This window comes from Zonotrichia leucophrys, chromosome Z (genome assembly GCF_028769735.1).
Source record: "Zonotrichia leucophrys gambelii isolate GWCS_2022_RI chromosome Z, RI_Zleu_2.0, whole genome shotgun sequence".
NCBI lineage: Eukaryota > Metazoa > Chordata > Aves > Passeriformes > Passerellidae > Zonotrichia > Zonotrichia leucophrys.
This window is the reverse complement of record NC_088200.1, coordinates 2,827,938-2,850,712: the sequence shown is the minus strand read 5'-3', so window position 1 is coordinate 2,850,712 and position 22,775 is coordinate 2,827,938. Positions and strand designations below refer to the sequence as shown.

At 43.5% G+C, this 22,775-nt stretch overlaps 1 long non-coding RNA gene across 1 annotated transcript; it reads right to left on the bottom strand.

Moving 5' to 3' along the window:
- Positions 1-226: 226 nt before the first annotated feature.
- Positions 227-8,124, bottom strand: LOC135460144 (uncharacterized). The gene is made up of 4 exons (XR_010443165.1): positions 7,986-8,124; positions 7,495-7,687; positions 3,905-3,962; positions 227-619 (listed from the first exon to the last, which is right to left on the bottom strand). It is a non-coding gene; the product is annotated as an uncharacterized LOC135460144 (long non-coding RNA).
- Between the last annotated feature and the right edge of the window lie 14,651 nt (positions 8,125-22,775).

Here is a 22,775-nt window from a genome sequence, read left to right as displayed (position 1 = left end):
ACAGGGATTTGACACCCTCATGGAGGGAAAAGGGTGGGTGTGGATATCCCCTTTGTGCAGGAGTTCTGTTGTTTGAATGAGGGGTCTCCATTCTGGTGTGGTAAAAAAAAAATGGCAAAAGTCAAAAAAAAAAAAAAAAAAAAACCAAATACCAGCCAAGGAGGTAATTTGAGAAAACCCATTGGCTCATGCCTCTCAGGGGAGAAAAAACCAAAGTCATTGTTGATTTCTGGAAATTTATTGGGAGTGAGAAAACGGTTCAGGCATCTGGAAAAATTAACCATAAAAGCCTGAGGTGCCCTTGAAACATAACTGCCTGAGGGGCTAAATAACAGCTGAATCAGCATCACAATTCTGGATTTGGGCCCTTAAAAGTCCTACTTGGAGCACCTCTCCTTTTCCCAGGCTCTGGGCCCTCTGCATCTTCACAGACACAGCACCAAGAGCTCCAGCCCCTTTGCAGGCCGCGTGCTAAATACTTGTGCCAAATCATTTTGAAAGGAGACAGCTTGAGTTCCTATGCAGCTTTCCAGGTCTGTTTTGGCTCATTACTGTCTTTGTCTTCGGTGCTGGATCTCATGTCCTCTGTAGCCAGGCTTGGGGAGCTGGGGATGGTCACCTGGAAAAGAGAAGGATCTGAAGAGTCCTTAGAGCTCTTTTCAGTGCCCAAAGGGGCTCCAGAAGAGCTGGAGAGGGACTTTGGACAAGGGCCTGGAGTTACAAGACAAAGGAGAGTGGCATTAAGTTGAAGGAATGTAGATTTATATTAGATATTGCGAGTTCTTGGCTGTGAGGATGCTGAGGCCCAGAGCAGCTGTGGCTGCCCGTGGATCCCTGGAATTGTCCAAGGCCAGGTTGGACTGGGCTTAGAGCAACCTGGGATAGTGGAAGGTGTCTCTAGTCATGGGATAAGTTTGGAAATGGATGATCTTGAATATCCTTTCCAGCCCAAACCATTCTGGGATTCTGTGATCCTACAATTCTCATAGTTCTGGACTGTGGTTTAGGTGGGGAGCATTCATTTCTGGCTATGATTTATGAGTTTTAAGGTCAGAGGAGACCAAGAGTCTGACCCACTTCACAGTGCAGACCACACACTTCACCCAGAGCCTCTGGCCTCTGGCTCCACTAACCAGGGCTGTGGGTCTGCAGGATATTTATTGTCTGGGGAGGGTGTCAGGGTGACAGCACTGTCTATTGAAAATCCCTGCTCAGCTGCTCAGGAGGCACAACACAGTGGAGAAAGTTATCTTCCAGCTCTAGCCACTGTCCCAGTTAGCTCCAATAACAACATTTGGTTGCTGTCTTAATACATCTCTAAAAAGAAAGATGCTTTTGTCACCCCTCATTAATCATCTGAGTCATAAATTTCTCATCTAGTATTTATTTTACTTTTCCATTTTTTGTGCCCTTTGTGTCATGCTGGAGGCTATTGCATGCACAAAGTCATGCTCTAAAATAGTATCAACATTGCTTCTTTCATGCCAACTGTACTCTGCTTCAATTTTCTTATATTGAAATTTTGGAAATATTAGGGTTCCTAAAAATAGGGTTCACCTTTTGAGGTAATTTTTCAATATCCTCTCAGTCTTATTTTTTTCCTCTTTCTACAGTGTATATGCCCCACTTCTCTCCTAAAATATTTTCCTGTGTTTGAATTTTGTCCTTAAGAAAATCCTGCTCAGTGGAGGGACCTGACATTGGGCAGGAGGAATATTTGGGATGTGTCAGTTCTGGCCTGATGCTGTGCTGCTCTGACGATGCCCAGGGCTGAAGCACCCCAGTGAGTTTGTGAGTGCAGCACACCTCCCTAACCAGCACATCACAGCAGGGGCAGCCCTGAACACAGCACAGGTGACTCTGGGCATGAACACAGAGCAAAGGAGCTGCACTTGCAGCCCATGGAATGCACCCACTGCTTCAAACCAGCTCATCTGAGCAGCAGCAGAACAGCAGAGAGAGAGCTCAGCCTTTGCCCAAAATACTGGGTGAATACCTGAGGTTTCCAACCTCAATCCCATTAGTCCCACATCCTACTTTACAACAATGCAGACTGAAAGACTTTACATGTATTTCAAACCTGTGAGGGCCCCCTGTTTATTTTTTAACTATGGCATGTTCTAAACAAAACCTTTGGGTCTGAGGAAGCATCCATTGTTCTGCTTTGAACTTTGCTGATCCTTCAGAAAGGCTTTCTGCCTGTAGATGATGATTTTTCAGTCTGTGGAAAAACATGTGACCTAGTAAAGGTAACCAAAATGCACATACAAAAATCTGTAGCCTTAAAAGTACAACTTTCATTAGATTTTCAGTCTATTCAGGCTCCGGAAAGCAGAAACAGAAAGCACAGTTCTGTACATTTTATACTGGGGGAATGGCTTCACACTGACAGATGGCAGAGTAGGATGAAATTTTTGGGACTAAATTCTTGGTTATGAGCTGGGCAGGCCCTGGCACAGGGTGCCCCTGGATTCCTGGAAGTGTCCAAGGCCGGGCTGGATGGAGCAACCTGGGACAGTGGAAGGTGTCCCTGCCCATGGCAGGGGTGTGGAACAAGACGATCTTAAAAATCCCTTCCAGCTCAAACCATTCAGTGATTCTATGGCTCTGTAGGCATTCCTGTTTCACCTTTAGGCTTTCTGCAAAAGAACAGTTTGTTCTTCTCTGAGTGCTCAGTGCTCTGCTACAGGGAACAATGACATGATGTACCCAAAAAGACCCTGCCCAAAAAGACTTCCATACATCTACTGGAAACTGTGAGCAGTGCACCGAGAAGGACACATTTTGTTGAAATTTATCCACTTGAGAAGCACCAAAAGAAAATCCTCAAAAGCAGCTGCTTTGTCCTTTTGCCTTCCTCCCCACCCAGCTGCCAAGCTTTGCAGGTAGCTCAGGGCCTATAAACAGCTTTTACTTGGAAAAGGCTTCAATTCAGGTACAATCGGTGAAAGTGGACGGCGGGAGAAAGACACAAGCCACAGACTCACCCTAAGCTGGATATTCTCCATGAGCTGGCTTCACCCAGCCTGAGGCAATGATTCTGGCTCTGAACATGCACACAAAAAAACCCCAAACCAAACCAAACAAACCTTGGACAGTCCCCATGTACATGTTCACGGCACCCCCCATGGGTTTTTTTGGGTGCTTAGCCCCATAAATCAAATACTGTACACCCATATTGCAAGCCAAGCAGCAGTGAGCATCCTCCTGCCAGGAGGAGGAAAATCCTGTAGGTGGGAAGAACTTTTTACAGCGAGTTCACCTGGCAGCTAGATACTGAGTAAAATATTGGCCAGCAAGTTACATCCGCTTGCTGCTTATCATGTTCTTAATGTTTATTTTTTCACGGAGCATCCTTTACATCAGTGGTGTTGATAGGCCTGGGAAGGTTCACAGTGAGCAGATAAAGGGAGGGAAAGAAGAAAAAAACAGAGGAGAGAAAGAAAATTACAAGAGAAGGCAGAATTTCTCACTATAGACCAATGAAACTGGAAAAAAAAAAAAAAGTGGCAAAACCTTTGAGGAAAAACTGAAGGAAAGGAAACAATAAAAAAAAAAAAAAAAAAACACCAAAAGACAAACACAGCTGGGTGGGGGATTTTTATACTTTAATAGCAAAAAATGTGCAACCAAAGCAATGTAAAGGCTGTGATGTTATTTGAGCACATAATGGCAGCAGCTGTTGGAAGGGTCAGGTCCTCACCTGCAGCAAGCACACAGAGCCCCCCCAGAGCAGCAGAGCCCACACCCCAGGAGCCAGATAGATCCCTGGCAGGACTGGCACAGGACACACACGGCAACATGAGCTCGAGCAGCTGAGGTATCCTTCCAATCCAAGGTGATATTTCTGCCTAGTTGAGCACCAGTCAAAACAGCTCCGAGGAAAAAAAAAAAATTATTTTACCTGAGAAAGCATTCTGGTAGAGGAAAGAGTTTGATGGTAGATCCTGGATGGATTGAGCCTGTGTGTAACAAGAAAATCCTTGTTTTGTTCACATTGGGCACAGCAACAAGGTAGGCTTGAGTTTGGCAAAATGAGGGAAAACTGGAAGTCCAGAGCTTTACAATCCATAAAAATGTTGACTATCATTTTTTTTAATTGAAAATAAGTGATCTGGCATGGATATATATGGATCTGCTTGCCTGTCCTCATTTTTTATAAATGAATTTACATCTCAGGGGTAAAAGTTCTTTTCAGCACTAATAACGCACAAATACACATGTGCATTAGCGGATGTCACTTTTTAAAACAAGCTCCTCTTTCCTTACATCATCTGTCTCTTCTTGTATCCTTCAGAAATAGCTTAGCTGGGAAAATAGATGCAGCTTTTAATGTGGAAGCAGAATTTTTTATGAGATTTCCTCTACATTTTTAGACAATTTTTTCCATGTCATCTCTGAAACAGAAACATTTCCTGATATCACCATTAAAAACAAAAGCACTCTGCATAATATTTAGATATTCTAATGCAATGTGTCTGTCCTTTCTCCATCAACTTTTGACTTTTCAGTGCCAATCTGATAGCATTTATTGAAATGAATGCCTAGGGTTCCAGGACAGAGCTGTCATTTCAGACTCAGCAAACTCAGAAACCTTGGTTGAACTGGTGACATGTCACTGAAGTTTTGAAAATGGTTTGGTTTTGGTTTTTTTTGGCTGCACAAGGAGAGTTACAGCACTGAGACACTGCCAATTTAACGAGGATTTGGGAAGTCATGTGGGGCTTTTGCTGTCACATAATCAAGACAACATGAGCTGCATCAGACAATGTTAAATGAGGAGTGAAAGGCAGGCTGTCCTTAGACTCCCTTCCCCACAATCATTCTGAAATGTGGAACAGAAAAATTCCCCTTGTTTCTTAAACCAATCCAACTATGAGCCTTGCAAATATAAGCTGCATATTGCACGTTATCAACACAATTTCAATTTTAAATTTGCACCCCAATACTAACATAATCTAGGTCTCTGTTAACTGCTGGTGACTAACACCACCCCTGTCTCTCAAGCCTGATTTAATGGATATTGAGCAGAGCTCTTACAAAATACAAGACAGTTTGCTATGCTAAGCCATTACAGCTTTGTTGAAGGCAACACCTCTCCAGTTTCAGTGGGTCCATCTTGGCACGAGGAGGATTACAGGCACTGCCAAAATACAGAACACCTCTGCCCTGTCTTAAAGTAAAAGCCAACATGTTTGGAGGAGTGCCACTCATTTAGCTAGAGTCCCCAATTGAATCTTTAATTGCAATTTATGGAATGCATCTATTGCCGTGGGGTAAGGAAAACAAGCTTTCACAGCCAGTCTGCAGTGCAGTATCTCTCCACAATCTGTAACTCTGAGTGAAAGTGTCTCCAGAGAAGAATATAACAGTCCATCCTGCTCTAACACACAAACAAAAGCTTAAAGGGCTCCATTCTCAGCTGTGCATGAAGACTGAAAAGGAAACTACTGTTCCTGGAGCATTTCAAAGGTTTCAGCATCATTCCAGTATTTTAATCATTAACATCATTTTCCTGGGGGCAGGGAGAAGAGCTTGAGCAGGGCTCCAGCACATCTGCTGTAGTGGGGTTTGTGCCCAGCAGAGCTCCCAAGCCAAGCCTGGGTAAACCTAGCAGGTAGGTGGATGTCAGACGCTGGCACTGGTGATTCAGCTGCTGGATCTCTTCCCTCTGACTCAGTGCTGAACCCGTGCCCACACGTGTGCCACAGGAGAGACCATCTCTCAGCACAGCTGAAAGCCCACACTACTAAACTCCCAGTCTTTAAAGGTTTCCTGGGCATTTTATGCATCATCAGAGGAGTTTATACGTGCCATTACAAAGCTAAGCCTGGGTCAACCCACGCTTTATCTGAGCTGCATCGAAAATTAACAGGATTACGGTGGTTCTCAATAGAAAGCAGAGACTTTAACCCAGGGGATGAAACTCAGTTCAGATTGTACTCAAAGGATGTGTAGTATGGACAGGAAAAGATATTTAGTGTGGGTTTTTGTTACTCTTGTACACTCCTTGGCATACCAGGAGCGGCTGAGGGCAGTTGGCTCGTTCAGCTGGGACAAAAGGAGACTGAGCTCAGACCTCACTGGGGTCTGCAACTTCTCAAGGGACACCAGAGGGACAAGCACTGATCTCTGTCCTCCCTGACCAGGAACAGGACTGAAGGGAATGGTCAAAGTCATGTCAGGGGAGGTTTATGTTGGATATTGGGAAAGGATCTTCCCCATCAGGGTGGCTGGGCAGGTTCCCAGGGAATGGTCACAGCACCGAGCCTGGCTGAGTTTAAGAAACATTTGTACAGCACACTCAGGCACGTGCTGGGATCCTTGAGGGTGGGCCTGTACCAGTGGTTGGACTCAATAGTCCTGGAGAATCCCTTCCAGCTCAGGATATTCTGCGATCAGGAGTGAGTCCTGCCTCCATGACACTGACCATGAGTTTGCAAAGTGCAGCCCAGGGCAAGCACAATCCTCTACACACTCATGTATTTCTGGTTTGCTCCAAACCAGTCTTCTGGTAGCCAAGTAACTGATTTTCACTGCAAAAAGCCACAGGTCCAAGTGTGACAGTGTTCACAGGGGTTTTCAGGATGAGGGAAGAGATGTAGATTTGACTTTATATTTCAGAAGGCTTTATTTTTTATTTTATGATATATATTACATTATAACTATGCTAAAAATAATAGAAGGAAAAGTTTCATCTCAGAAGGCTAGCTAAGCTAAAAATAGAATGGAATGAATAACAAAGGTCTGTGTCTCGGACAGAGAGTCCAAACTAACTGGGCTGGGATTGGCCATTAATTGTAAACATCCAAGATGGGCCAATCACAGATGCACCTGTTGCATTCCACAGCAGCAGATAATCAATGTTTACATTTTTTTCCTGGAGCCTCTCAGCTTCTCAGGAAAAAAAAAATCTTAAGAAAGGATTTTCATAAAAAGATGTCTGCAACATCCAAGGAAACAACAACAACCAAAAAAATTATCAAAGCAACCTAAAACTTGAGGAGATGATATTTACTCTGGTTTTCCACCCTCACCATGATTTTTAGGCCTTGCCACAATTCAGATTCTGAGTCAGCAGGTTTCAAACCTGCTCAGAAATTTCTGGCAAGCAGCTTGGTGAAGATTCATTAGCAAAAGGGTGGGGAAAATCCCGTGCCACTCTCTCAGCTTTTGCATTTCTGGGTTATTTCTGTTCTAGCTGCTCTCGGCACTTAGCAGTGCTTTTATTGCTGGGGTCATGTAGTCAGTGCAGAGGCATGGAGTGATTGCCATGGTACATGGCAGCCTGGTCATGCATTAAAGCTGGCTGTTAATCAAGCTCCTAACAAGACCGTGGGCTCTGCTCTCTCCAACAGGCCAAACATCCACCAAAACATGGCAATGTCAAACAAAGTCTGCCTCTCAAGTGTCAAATCTCCCTTTTCCACTGTAATATTTATGAGCTGTGCTCAAAAAGACAGCACTCCAGAGTGCAGTTTCCTTAAAATTTACCTGCTGTATGTTTTTCTGTGAAGATGATGCTCAAGGTGTGGGAAAATAATGAGCTTCAAACGTCTGCTTCTTGCAGAAATATAGTTTCATTTTTTTCCTAAGATCTGTCTCCACAGGTTTTAGGGGAAAACTCTGTTGATAGGAGTAGATGTGATTTCACTATGATTGCAGATGAATCTGGAGCAGTCCCACTCTGCAACAAGAAGACAAAAAGACCCAGAGGCATAGCTTGCCCTCATGCACACACAGGACAGGGCCCCTACACCTGAGGCAGGAAAGTTAAATTCCCAGTTAAGATCCTAACTCAGGCTCCTCATTTGATTGGAATTTCAGATGCATTTACAACAGGTTTGATGGCTCAGGATTAGCTATGGCCTAACATGACCCAATAGTCTCCCAGACCCAAGCAAGAGCCTGTACTTCTCAGAATTAAAACAAATTTCAAGTCTGGGGCTGCTCATGAAAGGGAGCTTCAGTCTGTCTGTACTCACCAGGATAGAGACACACCAGGAGACTCTCCATGGAAACTTCTTCTCCAGAAGTAAAATTTTTTCTCACTCTTTAATTCTCCTTTTCATTTCTCTTCTGCTCCTCCATCCTGTGAATAGCCCTTGGGCTGGGCAAAGAACTAATTCTTCAGTTTGGCTGGGAAAACGATAAACACAAACTGAAGTAGAAGAGCAATAAACAAAGTTATGCTTTACAAAACACTCTAACAAAACAGAAAAACTCCCCCAAAGATGCTGTGTGAGCTGGACTCCTGTTTGCAGACAGGACTCCCAAAAGATCACAAAGAGAAAACAAAAAAACCACAAAAAAAAGACCTCCACAAAAAAACAAACAAAAAAAACCCCCAAAAAATAAAAAAAAAAGCAAACCCAAAACAAAAAGCCAAACTCACAGAAGAGGATGAGCATCTATTCCTGGTCCCCTTCCTCCCGGAGTGGTCTGAGTGTGGGATCTTCCCTCCCCAGAGACCTGCAGATGTTGACCTGGAGACATCTCATTTCAGATCCATTCTGAAAGACAGGAGAGGGAGGAGTGAAAAGCTTTTGCCCATTTGGGACAGGCTTTTCACCGACAGCTCCACAGCATGCTGTGGTTCAAAGTTTAGGTAAGGCAAGACAGGTTAAATGTACTGCAGTCCTTATTAAAATGTTCCCAGAAAAAAAGACTTTCTGAGGTAACTAGAGCATGCACTTCTTCAGTCTGTGGCTGAAACCAGATGAAATTATTACACTGCTGAAAAGGACTTTCAGCAGCAGGGAAATGTCTCTTGCTGGATGTTGTATTTCCCTTTTAGGTTCAAGACTCTACAATCGTCTGACCAATTTCTTTATATGTTTTTGGGGTTTTTTTAATCTCCTCAATTTTCCTTCTAACACTGCCTTTTGTTATGAGCAAAAAAAAATTTTTCCCAGTTACATTTGGAAGTGGTGATATAGGATTGTAATTGAAAAAAAGTCACACTTGCACTGGAAAAAGACATTTATAGGGACGTGAAGATAAAGATGAATCTGTGCCACATGCCAGCTCCAGCAAAATAGAGGGAAAAAGCAGAGTTAAAGCAGACCTAGAGCCCTTCTTCAGCTGTTGTCCCTCATTTCTTTAGGAATGCATTCTTTACAAATGGATGCTTTCTCTGTCTTTGTTTATGTTTTTAACTGGATTTGTATATGTGACGGCATCCACAATTTGCATGAGGTCACTATTTGTGAAGGTATTAACGTGCCTTACACAATAAACACTGTCCTGCTTCTTTCCAAGTTAATCCAAGGTAAATGGCATTAATTTTCTGGGAAAAGAAAACCCGCATTTACATATGCAGGGGCCCTGCTTTTCACAGTCTTCTTAAGGCTTAGGACAGGGATATTGCAGAAGCTGAAGGACAAAGTCCAGATTTTACTACACGTGTTTTTCCATCTCTAGCTCTTACAGTTAAACTAATAATGTTCCATGACAAGTTAATAAAACATACTAATAGTATTTCAATTCACTAGATTTTGGGGATTAGCAGTTTGGGGCCCCACAAAGACTGCCTTTCTCCAGAGCATCCTCAGATGTCCAACCCTTCTCCAGATTGGTGATGAAGCCTTCACAGCTTTTGGCTGAATTTTGACCTGTTTGGAAGGAATCAGCTGGTCCCACAGGTTCTATAGGTATGTTAATACCTGAGCCAAGACTGATCCTGCTTGCTTTGCCTTTGACCATTGCACTAGTATTTCATTATTTTTACCTGACCATCACGTGGCACGGGCTCAAACTCACAGTATTATACCTCAAATCCCACTAGAATGGACTCATTCTGCCCAGCTTTAGACATCAAAAATACAGATACATCTGAGCTTGCTCTCCAGAAGTAGCATTTTTTGGGTCATGACTCATCTGATTTGCAGAAGGAACCCAAAGCAGGTCAGCTGAATTCTGCTTTACAAGCGTTTCATGTCCTGTCACCAAAGGGAGCTGGGAGCTGCAGAGCTGCCCTCGCCTTGGGTACAGCAAGGATTTGTGGTAAATGACTGCAGCAGATGATCACCCTGGACTCACCTCAGGTGGGGTAACTCACCCACACCAATGCACCGAGCCTGTGCTGTGCTCTGTGTGCTCTTCTCTCTCATGATCGGTGACAGAACCCAAGGGAGCTGCTGGGTCAGGGAGGTTTAGGTTGGGTATCAGGGAAAGGCTCTCCCCCAGAGGGTGCTGGCACTGCCCAGGCTGCCCAGGGATGGGCACAGCCCTGGGGCTGCCAGAGCTCCAGGAGAGTGTGGACAAAGCTCTCAGGGATGCCCAGGGTGGGATTGTTGGGGGTCTGTGCAGGGCCAGGGGCTGGACATTAATGGTCATTGTGGTTCCCATCCAACTCAGGATACTCTGGGGCTTTTTGTAAGTGGAGAGATGTTTTAAATCTCAGCAAAGGGGGACTGGCACGGACATTATGAGCACAGCTCACCTTCAGCGTGCTCCCAGGCCATTGTAGCTTGAAGGTGAGTTTGATTCTCTGACCAGTGCAAGGTGAAGACTAAAACGAGCATCACTTTACACTCCAGAGAGCTGTCAGAGAGCAGCAGCTGTCTTTTAAGACCAGTGTAGACTAGACCAGCAAAATGAGCATTCACCAGAGATGAAGGTGTGAAACTGTGGCTAAACAACACCCTCCTGTTCCTCTTGATTTCATCTGAAAATCATGCACAGTTAACACTTCTAAAAATCACAGCTCAGACTGCTACATCTCAAGCGTTCTAAATCAGGATGTCATTTCCTCATACAGTAATTTTGTTTTGAAATTTTTTTTCAGAAGTTCTGATAAGTTTGAAGATGAGATTTTATCGCCACTTGTTTAAATGACCCTATATAGGCTTGTTGACCACACAAGATAGTTCACAACTGCTAGGGCTAAACACTGATAATAATATAAGTGTTATCTTGCTAGTTCTGTTTGCACTGCAGCACTTTTAGGAAATAGGCAAATAACAACAGTTAAGGTTTCAAAGTTGGAGATGCTCAACTTCCATTGGCTTTTCCAAGAGAGGATGACTTCAAATACTAAAATACTCATTCACCAGGAATTCTGCCACCTCTGAGAGGAGCCAGGTCATGCCAGCTCTCCCATATACCTTCATGGTGCAGAGCCAAGGCACCATATTCCCAGTGCCTCTTGAGAAACACTGAGGTCTACTCCAAAAAACCCCACATGATCTGGAGGAAAACTATGCAATTTGACAAGTCCAGGCTTATATTATTTGCAAAGGAGTTTAAAATCAAGTCTGTTTACAATTTTTAGGTAGTTATTACAGCAAATTTTCCAAACTGGATCTGGTATCTCATCTCAGCTGGTTTTATACCCCTTTTTTCAGTGCTCCCTCATACACCACACTGTGTTCTTGCCAGCTGACATTTCTAAAAAGCCATTCTTCATGCTGGATTCAGCACTCCCTCTGTGACCAGAGACTGCTTGGAGATGTTCATCTGTTGTTCAAAAATGTTGTCAACATTGAATATCTCCCCTGATCTTTTGTTGTGCCTTATACTGATTTAACCTTTCTCTGAGAAAAAAAAAAAAAAGGGAGGCAGCTTTATTGGTTATGCTATCTGAAGTGAATTTTTTTAATTCTCCTAATAGGATTCCAGCTAAACTGCATTCCCTTTCAAAGAAAGAGAGAAAAAATGTATTTTCTTGATTGCAGGGTAAAACCTTCAGCAAAGTTTTGCAATTTCAGGTTGTGGGGACACAGTGCCCTTTTTGACAAGCCCATAACTGTGACCTAATTATTGCCTGTAAGACCATCAATTTTACCCACCCCTAACACTCATGATCAGAAAAGCCACCAGTTCTGAGAACAGCAAGGAAAAGCCAACAGGGCAGCTGAGGGGATGCCCAAGGTTGTGTAATAACAACCAGCTCCAGGGTTTCATCTGTGTGACCACACTCAAGGTGGGTGCAGGGGGGAGCTTTTGCCAACCACTCAAGCATCCTCCTGAATTATTGCTAAATACAGGTAGCTACTGAACAACCTGGCAGAGATAATTATTTAGTGGACTGGCAGGCTGCCAAGCATTTTGTGAACAATGTCACCAGCTGAAACTTTCAGGGAAAGCTGCCAGTCACCTGCAAGTGGACTTCAATAATGATTATCAGATTTCCTTCTTTTTTCTTAATTCTGCTTCAGTTTAAGCATCCGGGCTGCTGGGTTTTCCCTCCAGTGGTACAAAATAAGTGGTTAGGAACTCCACTGACACACCATGTCACATAGAATCAGCATCACCATGTAATCATGGGATTATACAGTCTGAGAGAAAAACCTGGAGAGGCCAGCGAGGAACTTTGGAAGTGTTTTTCTGTGCAGAACTCAGCTGCACTAATTGCAGAGGGAAAGGCACAGTCATCTTCAAGCAGTCAGATTTCAGCTGCTTTCAAGACGTGGCTTTTCTGTCAAGGTCTCCAGAAAGGTTATGTAAACTTTGCTTAGTGAATTCTTATCATCAGAGGAATTTTTGGAGCAAAATGTTTTGTCATCAACAAACGTTAGCTTTGATAGAAATTAAATTGTTCAGGGAAGCACATATGGTTTAAATTCTTTTCTCTGAAGGAGTTCCAATCAATGTGATAGCTACAGAAATGGAGACTCCCTCCAAGTACCTAAAACCATGGGCTTTGAAATGCTGAGAAGTCCCCCATCTTAACCTGGGAGTGAATTAAGCTGCTCTTTTGAGGATAGATCTCTCCTATTTCCCACGGACTTTCCCAAAGATCTCAGTTTGGAATGTAACGGTATTTTTTTCTTTTTTTTTTTTTTAATATCAGTTTCTTAGCCTAGGATAAAAAGCGCTTCCCACGCAACTCAGTTATATCATCCCAAAAGACACAATTCCCCCATGCAAAAGAAAGACATTTTAGTCATGGGAGGTTTTTTACACAGTTCAGAGGAAGGACAAAAATAGAAGCTGCAACAAAAATGCCCTCTATGCTCTGTCTGTCTGTCTGTCTGTCTGTCTACTGTGTAATCTGAAAAGCTAAAGGGGATGAGAGATCCTGTTTCAGTAGCAGGTTCCAGTCTCCAACATCTGGAAAAATCAGGAGCAAAACAATTAATTTCCCCTTTTCCACTAAAACACTTAAAATGGCAGTTGATCTTCAGCTGGCACAAATCAGTCCTGCTGCATTAACCCCACCAGACCTGCACTAATCTCCGCTGTTGAGGGACATCAGAACCACCCCAATATCCCATGATGAATTATAATCCTCAGGATTTGGGAAAGGTTTTTTGGTTAACCCCATATTATGCATGCATTCTCCACTCAGCACACATCCAACAAAGAGCGAGGAAAAGACCAACAGAGGTAGAGCAAGTCCCACATGTGAGATGCAGAGCCCCAGCTGGGAATTTCAGCGTGGCCCTCCCAGGCTGCCACTCCAGCAAGGTTTGTGCTTTGTTTGGTTCAATTCCCAGCTGACTGCTGCAAATTGTCCATCAGCACAGCCTCTCCGAGGGTGCCTGTTCACTACGGAGAAATCCTCCTTCTTGCCTGGGAATTCCACATGGTTCCCACAGGCAGCTCCTAGGCCATGAGGCAGCTTGTTCCCAGCTAGGCTGGCTTTGTGCAGAGCTGTGGAGACAAGCAGAAGTTCCCTTTTCCTCTCACAGACATCTCCATGATAGCATACAAATAAAAATCATGTGATTGACTCCTTTCCTAATCTGCATAGTTCCTTTTTTCTCCCCCCCCCACCATACAGGATCACATTGAAGCTTATTATAGAGAGATGATCTCTGTGAGAAACAACATTTTCCAGCCATAATATCTTTGAAACAGGCTGTTCTTTGCTGGGCTTGGCCCATTCTCTTCTAGACTTTTAGTAAACAGAAAATGTATATTACACCCTGTCAATCCCCCTCAGTTTATGCAGAACTGTCCAAGTCAGCACAATCTTGCACATCATATTTTTGGGAAGAGCCATCTGTCATAAACAAAGCGTGGCCATGTGCGGCTCACTACCATGCACTGCGGCGTGGAATCCCAGAGCAGGATTTCCAATGTGCTCCCACCACCACCACATTCTGAGGTGGGCAAGTGGGGCAGGATGGGGAGCAGCTGCTCTCCAGCCAGGAGCCCCAGGTAGCTGGATTCTCTGGATTGCCTGTAGCTTCCTGTGATTCTCCACATCTACGTGCAGAATGCAATCTTGCTGGCTTGGCATAATTTTTCTGAAACTGAATTGGTTTTCATAGTGAGTTTTATCACAGTGAGGTTTCCCATGGAGCCAGCCTGGCACAGCTGGGGCTGCTCAGCTGCACCAGAGAAGCTCCAGGGACACCTCAGAGCCCCTGCCAGGGCCTGCAGGGGCTCCAGGAGAGCTGCACAGCCCCTGGGGACAAGGCAGGCAGGGACAGCACCCAGGCAATGGCTCCCAGGGCCAGAGGGCAGGGACAGATTTTGGCACATTGGGAATGAGGAATTGCTGGCTGGGAGGGTGGGCAGGCCCTGGCCCAGGATGCCCAGAGCAGCTGTGGCTGCCCCTGGATCCCTGGCAGTGCCCAAGGCCAGGCTGGATGGGGCTGGGAGCAGCCTGGGATGGTAGAAGGTGTCTCTGCACATGGCATAGAGGGATGGAATGGGATCATTTTTAATCCCATTTAAAAATCCCTTCCAGCCCAAACCATTCTATGATTCTGTGATAGAAAATGCAGTTTCAGAACCAGTGATGAGGATATACATGAGGAAGGCAAGATCTAGCCCAGATTGCAATAGGATGTATCTGAGAGTCTGGACCTAGTGCGCACAAATATGACTGCAGTTGGCTTTATCTGCAGAAACCTCAACCTGAAAATACCTATGATTGAGTTTGTACTACAAGTGCCCAGAAATCAAACTTTTCTGAACATGCTAAAATTATGTTTGTATATTGAGCTAGAGTAGAAAATTGGAAAAAATTAAAAAGAGGTTTTCAGGGAACAGAAATTTTGAAAGTCTCATGAAGAATTATTGATGTACTACTTTGGAAAAGTAGAAATGCCTCGTTGCAATTTTGAAAAGCACTGTAATGAAATATTGAATATAATACACTATATTAAACTACATGATGAATTCAGTAATTGCTATATGTCAAGACAAAACAGTATGGTAAATTCGAAAACACATTTTTTCTTTTCTCAAAACAAATAATTTGTACGTTAGTGACACAAATAAGAAAATCAAAGCAATTTGCTGAGACATTTTTCCCATAAAAAATGTCATTGAAATAGTTGTGTTCCTACAAAATATTCCAGCTTCAATCAGCCTTCATTTTAAACATAAAATTGTTCTATCAAAAATGTTTTCACTGGATATAATCCACATATATCACAAGCTATGAAGTTTACATTTCTATTTGATTTTGCTTTTGTTTGATGTTCTGAGACAGGTTAGTGAAAGAAGCTTGTATTAGCAAGCTGTTGTGAAGCCACAAGACACATTTTTGAGCAGTGTAAATACACAGGATGATACCAGCAGAGTAATTGGCTTTGTGTTTTGAATTACTGCCATATAAAATGCATCTTCAATACATCTGATACAGATAAAATGCATAATATTAAAATGATGATGTTTGGCATTCCACGGGGCCCACTCGGTGTTAAATGTGAAGAATCAACAGCCTGGTTAAGCACATTCTTATTTAATGTATGAAAAACCTCAGCAAAAGCCCTGAGATGCCTCCAGAGGTGGAGCATCCCACTGAACCATGGCCACACACTTTGGGAAGACAAAATCACAGCCCTCGAGGGGCTGACCCAAATCTTATTGAAGTCAGTGAAAGTTTTCTGTGTGGTTCAGAGGTCTTTGGATGGGACCCAAAGAAGACAAGCAATGCATGAGACAGGCAGGGGGGGAAGCTGATATTCATTTTCCTTGTTTATTTTATCCTTAGGGATATCTACAGCTGAGGTACAATCAGATCAGATACAACCTCCCCATATTTCTTCACTTCTAACAGTATTTGTTGCTCATTTCTCGTAAGGTCTGCTGCAGAGGAGCACTGTTGACTGTTGGGAATTTAACCAGTCCATAGAACATATCTGTCAAGCACCAGCAGGTTAAATAACGCTGACAGTGACTTAAATCAGCCTTGGGGGAAGGAGGCAAGTAAGCAAACCAGGATCTGAACTCTGGGTTCAAAGCTGTGTGAGCACAGGATGGGTTTGTCACACGATAAAGGGCGCAGGGTTTAAGGCAGCCGTGGCTGAGGCAGAGTAACTCTCTAGCAACATGAAAAGTAAAATTGGGTTTGGAACTCAGGCCCTCACACTGAGATCTGGCAGGTAACAAATTCATCTCTCAAGGGAAGGGACTGGAGCCTTGCTGTTTTGAGACATGTTTGACCAGATAGATACTCAGAAAGGATGTTGGAGGGAACAATTCTACACTTACAAAGAGAAATAGATTTCCTAACAGATCTCTTTTAACTCTGTGATTTAGTGATAAACCTGTTCCTGACCTTATCAGGAGCACAGGGGAACTACTACAGGCAGTAGTTCCACTGTTATCTATAAGGACTAATAAGATTATTATTTCCTTTTAATTTTTTTTTATTTTTTTTTTACTGCATAGAATTGTGAGGAAAAAATAGATTAAATTTAAAAATATTTTGGATATTTTTTACTTAGGCACTTATTTCCCTGGCATAATGCTCTATATCCTGTAAGAGGATGCCTTGATCATTTTTAACCGTCTGGAAGCTTTGACCATGTACTGTTTTAACAAGCAGACATCCTGCATGTGAATATGTATGTTTAAAATTGTCAGGGAGGTTTATGGGAAAGTAAGAGAGAAGCACATGTTCCATTTTGAAACTTAATAATTGATTAGAAAGATAAGTTTTCTTAAGTACAGGAAGTCAGAGCTCTGAGTGGTAATATAAAATTTACATGTATCTGTCTCATTTTCCAGCCAAAACTGGTCCTGTGTTTAACTTACCAAGTTTTCCTTAGAGAATAAAAATGATCACATCAAATTTCTTTTCCACAACCAGTTTCTGGTAACAGTTACATCATGTGTTTCTTCTGGGCACTAAAGGACAACATGTAGAGGAGAAATTCATGCAATTATGATTGATTGTATGGTGAGTCATTTATGGTTTTGAAGGCAGCTCATTTGAATATATTTACTGAAAGCAAATGACATTGTGAATTTTAATGCAGTGTAGAGGAGCCCAGAGCTTTGGATGAACGCCTGTCATTGTTAAAAATTCAATGAGAGAAAGGAAATAAATGAGTAGCCAAGACCAATATGACCTTTACAAGTATTCAAAAGGAAAAGGATGCAAAAATCTGGCTGCAAAAATGCCCTTGCAACTGGCATATAGCAAATGCTTATGTCTGCCAACTAATAAATTAAGTAGAGCTCCGCATCAGTGGTTTTTTGCACCAGGTTACTTATATTGATGTCAGAGCAGGACATTAGAATAAATCCTGGGGGATCTGTTAAGGTCCCCCAGCTGCCAGCCTCTTCAGACAGTGGATGCATGATCCCAGCAGCACTGCTGGGACATGTCCTGGCCTTAGGGCAGGGAATATTTTGGCGAGTTTGTCCTGGTTCATGGCAGTGAGGAGCAAGGAAAGAGGAGCAGGATGGCTGCCTACACCCCACTGCACCCATGTGGTCATCACATCCCAAAGCTTCTGTGAAATGGTCCCTGGGAGAATGGCTTTTCCCATGGGCAGACAGTGGAAGGACAAAGGGAAATGGCTTTACTCTGAGAAAAGTCTGGGTTAGATGGGATGCTGGGGAGGAATTACCCCTTGTGAGGGTGGGCAGGCCCTGGCACAGCATTCCCAGAGAAGCTGTGGCTGCCCCTGGATCATTGGAAGTGTCTAAGGGCAGGTTGGACAGGACTTGGAGCCACCTGGGACAGTGGAAGGTGTCCCTGACTGTGGCAGGGGGTCTCCAGACTGTGGATCTTCATGATTTTTAAGGTCCCTTCCAACTCAAAACCTTTAAGGATGCTGTGATGGAAATACTGGACTCATCCATCTTCAGGTCTATGAGAGGGAATTCAAATCACCTAAGCACAGAAGTACCCTCCCTGTGAAAATAGTCTCAACAAAGTTTTCTAGTTTTTTCTTGGTTTTTAATGAACTTTATGTTTCAACCACCAAAAAAAGGAAAAGCACAACTCAAATTAGATTAATCTTATCATGTGATATAATTAGTGTCACTAACATACATGCCTGAGAATTAGGAAGAGATTTTTCTTCTTTCATTTGTCATGTGTTAAGCACCAAGCTGCAATTTTTGGGAATGATGTCTCCTAAATTTCTTTTGGAGACAGGGTTGGAGAGTAATGGATGGTTGGGCTCCCACCTTTGGAGAAAGCATCGTTGAGAAGGGCACCTGCTCCCCCCGGATGATCACATCAGAAAACTTGGTCACACCGAGCAACACCAGAATGCTTGACATTTCTGTATTGCATTTTGTGGCTGAGGAATGATCAATACTGGAGTAAGATAAATTACCTCCTTTGTCAGTTCCTTGTAGGATCCTCCGGTTTTTATTGTTTATGTGTCTCCAATTCTAAAACATTACCATGCTCAGTCAGAGCATGACAAGATGTTGGTTTCAGCTTTGTCAGTAGATAACCAGGTAATACTGAGTAGCCCTTTATATTAAGGCTCAATAATCTTTGGATCTTGTGCTATACTTTGATATGAAGGATTAACAGCTTTTAAAACATTCTGGGGGTTCTCAGTTTACTTGGGGACATTTTTATACTCTGCAGGTTAAAAACACTGTTGCTAAACCAGGAAGAATTTCACAGAGATGAGGAGTTTCTTTTCAGCAAGCTTCTACTTATGCTTTTCATACTCCCTTCCAGTTCTTTAGCCATTGACACCAACACACATGATTATACAATCACCATCAAAACATTTTCCTTGATGCCCGTGGCCCTGAATGCAATATATAGCACACCACCACTCAGAGGTCCCAAACAAGCCAGCATGGCAGCCAGAAGCAATTGAGCTTTATCAGCTCAGTGATAATTAATCCTGCTGAAAGGCCAGGGTAATTAGCAGGCTGCTCAGCCCAGGCCAGGGCCCAGCTGTGCTCCAGGACCTCAAGTGTTGGCTCTGCATGCTGAGATGCACCCCATGGTGGGAGCCAGCTCCAGCTTCTCAGCACAGGTGAGCCCTGGACACTGGAGAGTCTTGGATGGTTTGATCTGTTTCCTTCCCAGCTTCTGCTTCCTTTTATGTGAAGGTATTTTACCTGGGGCTTTGTCCGCCTGTAGGCTTCCATTTCAGTGATCCTCTGAGGACCAGCAGAGAGGAATCCTGCCTTATAGATTTGGCCTGGAAAAGACCTTAAAAATGATCCCATTCCATCCCTTTATGCCATGGGCAGGGACACCTTCCACCATCCCAGGCTGCTCCAAGCCCCATCCAGCCTGGCCTTGGACACTGCCAGGGATCCAGGGGCAGCCACAGCTGCTCTGGGCACCCTGGGCCAGGGCCTGCCCACCCTCCCAGCCAGCAATTCCTCATTCCCAATGGGCCAAAATCTGTCCCTGCCCTCTGGCCCTGGGAGCCATTGCCTGGGTGCTGTCCCTGCCTGCCTTGTCCCCAGGGGCTGTGCAGCTCTCCTGGAGCCCCTGCAGGCCCTGGCAGGTGCTCTGAGGTGTCCCTGGAGCTTCTCTGGTGCAGCTGAGCAGCCCCAGCTGTGCCAGGCTGGTTCCAGAGCAGAGGGGCTCCAGCCCTGGCAGTATCTCCGTGGCCTCCTCTGGACTCTAACATGCACAAGAGCTTCTATGTCTTATTGAAAACTTGGCTCATTCTGGCAGCAGAAGACCCAATATGAATCCCCTCACTGTCTAAAACAACATTAAGTTGCCTGTGATTGTCCAACCAATTCCCATCACAAATTTCCATATTACCTCAATGGGCCTGTTTAATTTTTTTTAATTTTTTTTTTTTTTTTGAGGGGGGTGGGGTTCGTAAAAAATGTCAGGAAGTAGTTGGGCAGTATAAAATTCCAAACTGTCAAAACAGAAATGCTGACAGCATTTGAAAGTTAGAATTCAATGAATCAACTGTCATTGATTTTCGGTGCACAGTGGGATTCATCTCCCCCCTTTTAGCTATCTACAATTTATAGTCTCTCTTAAGCTTTCTTCTAGGTTTCCTGAATGGAGAGAAGGCAGAGAGAGAGAGAGAGAGAAGCACCTCCAGGAAATGATTCATCTACTCCTGAGATAGATGTTTGTAATATGTGGGATGAATCACAGTTGAAAGGAGATTATCTTTCTTTTCTGGCATAAAAAAGGACTGGATGACCTGCTGAAACCTGCTGAGGTGCATGGTCCCACCATCAGGGACTTCAGCTGTGTTTTCTAGCTAAAGCATGAGGAAAAAAAAAAGCTGGATTGCAAAAACTGGCTAAAGGACCATTGTGGATTAATTCTCATTTCTGCTATAACTCTCAATCAGACAGTGGTTTTGGTGGGAGCAGATACAGGCCAACAGGGGCTGGTTTTGAAAAATACCCTTCATAATGGTCTAACTTCAGTGAGCAAACCCTCACTGCAGCCTGCATGGGTTGCTGAGAGTTCAGTTGGGGTATTTTTAAAACAACTGTCTCCCTAGATGCATAAATACACACTTAGAGGTGTAACTTTGGCCACCTTTTTCCAGAGACATCAACCAACGATATGAGGTCTGCAGAGAGAATTGACATAACATCATCTCTGTTCACTCCAGGGGTAATGGGAGGGAGAGAAAAATGTCCATCTCTGGAGCAGCAGTAGATGCCAAACTGGAAAGCATCCAGCTCAGTAGCATGCAAGAAATATAATACATTATTTCAATGCAAGCATTTGGGTTTATTTGGGGAATCAATTAACAATAAGTGCATACATCCATTTACAAAATGGTAGTGTACCAGACACATACACACACAAGTTGTAATTGAAAACTGAAATAACACCAGAAGGAATAATCATTAAAGCAAAACAAAAAACATCTCCAAAAAGCCAAGAATAATATTTAATAAAATAAAATAATTCATCCATCTGCAGTTACATCCTTAGGGGGAGGCCACAGACTAACAAGCAAACAAATCTAGATAGAAATGAAAATAATGTTGTGAAAGCAATGGGAGGAACAAGGGAGAAATTTCTTTGCAGATTAGCTGCTTATGAACCAAAAGTATTTCAATTTGATCACTTGCTTGTAGATATGTTTATCAGAGGATGGGGAATTCCATCATATGTTCCTACCATCCTGAAGAATAATTATTCCTTTCCTCTTCAGACATTTCACTCTATTAGCTGGCACAGCCACAGAACTCAGGATCCCCCATCCAACACACCAGCTGAGGTCCCAAGAGCCTGCTTTCTTCCCTTAAACCATAAAAATCCCACAAGATAACCAGGCTGTGCTTTCCCTCATCTTTGCTCTGAATTGTAGCACCTGAGGCACCCAAAAACCCAGGCAGCCAAAAACCCAGGCACCCAGAGGTGATTTAGCAGCATCTACTGGACACCCCCAGGGAAACTGGATGCCCTATAAACCTTGTGTCTGCCTCTAACTCAGTTCCCTAAACATTAATTTTCATGCTGGGATTTATGGTCCTTAATTCTAGATTTTCAAGTAAAATTGAAAGAAAGAAAAGGAAAAAAAAAATAAACAAGGAAAAAGCAATTCTATCTTCTGTACATCTGGACACGTGCTACAAAGACAAATGGACCTCAGTGAAGGAGTCTCAGGGGACCCTGTAAAAAAGTCTCAGGGGGCTCTGCAATTAAGGCACTGATTTAATGGGAGATGTTCACTGGCTATGCACAGCTGCACTTCCATCAGATGCCTGCAGGTACCACGGCCCTGCAAAACAGCTCGGGCACTGCTTTTGTTTGGATCTCGCTGCTTTTCCCTGGAATCCCATTCACAGAAATTAAACTTCTGTTCTTATTGAAATTTATGTAACCTGTAAGATATATGATTTTTTTTCCATATCATATGAGTCAGAAGTGGAAAAGATTTGCTAAGATATAGGAAGAGTTGTGCTGGATACAATTAGCAATGCTTTTAATCCAGATTCTTCCTCCAAGAGTTCCTCAGAGGAAGACACAAGAATTCCCTCTGAGCAATTATGGACTAATTTTGCTATATAAACCTGTCAGCAGTAATGACTGTATGCCCTGTAGTATGAGAGTTTATGTTATATTCTGCTTCCATTATGCATCTATCCTCTGTGAGATAACTCAGAGTATTCCCAACTATATTTTCCTCCTGCAAAATTGCATGCCCAGTAATACTTTACCATAGTGGGTTCCAGAGATCAATTAAGCAGTGTAGGAGGAGAAAAAATAGTTTACAGTAATGAAACACGTTTCTCCCCACTGCCCAGTATCTGACTCACCGTGTCCTTACCAGGCCTTTGCTGTGGCCTCTGGTCTAACTCTTGAGCTGCATGTCTGGACTTTAACTCACCTATATGCCTCACAAGTAACTCTGCCAACCCCAAACCACATCCAATTATTTCATCTTTTGCCAGAACCTCCTTGAGCCTTGTCCTGTTGGAAGCCAACCCCTTGCTCTTTGGTGGCCCTCCATGACAGGTGAGGATGTGCTGTCCACCTGCCCTCTGTCATGTCACCCTTTGGCAAACATGCAAAGGGTCCAAGTAGAAGGAAGGATTGTGGTTTTCCCCTACAAAACCAAGGGACACAGAGTTTCAAATATTTCACCTGTTTTACCCAACTCAGAATCACAAAATCGTGGGATGCTCTGGGTTGGAAGTAAAGTCCATCCCAC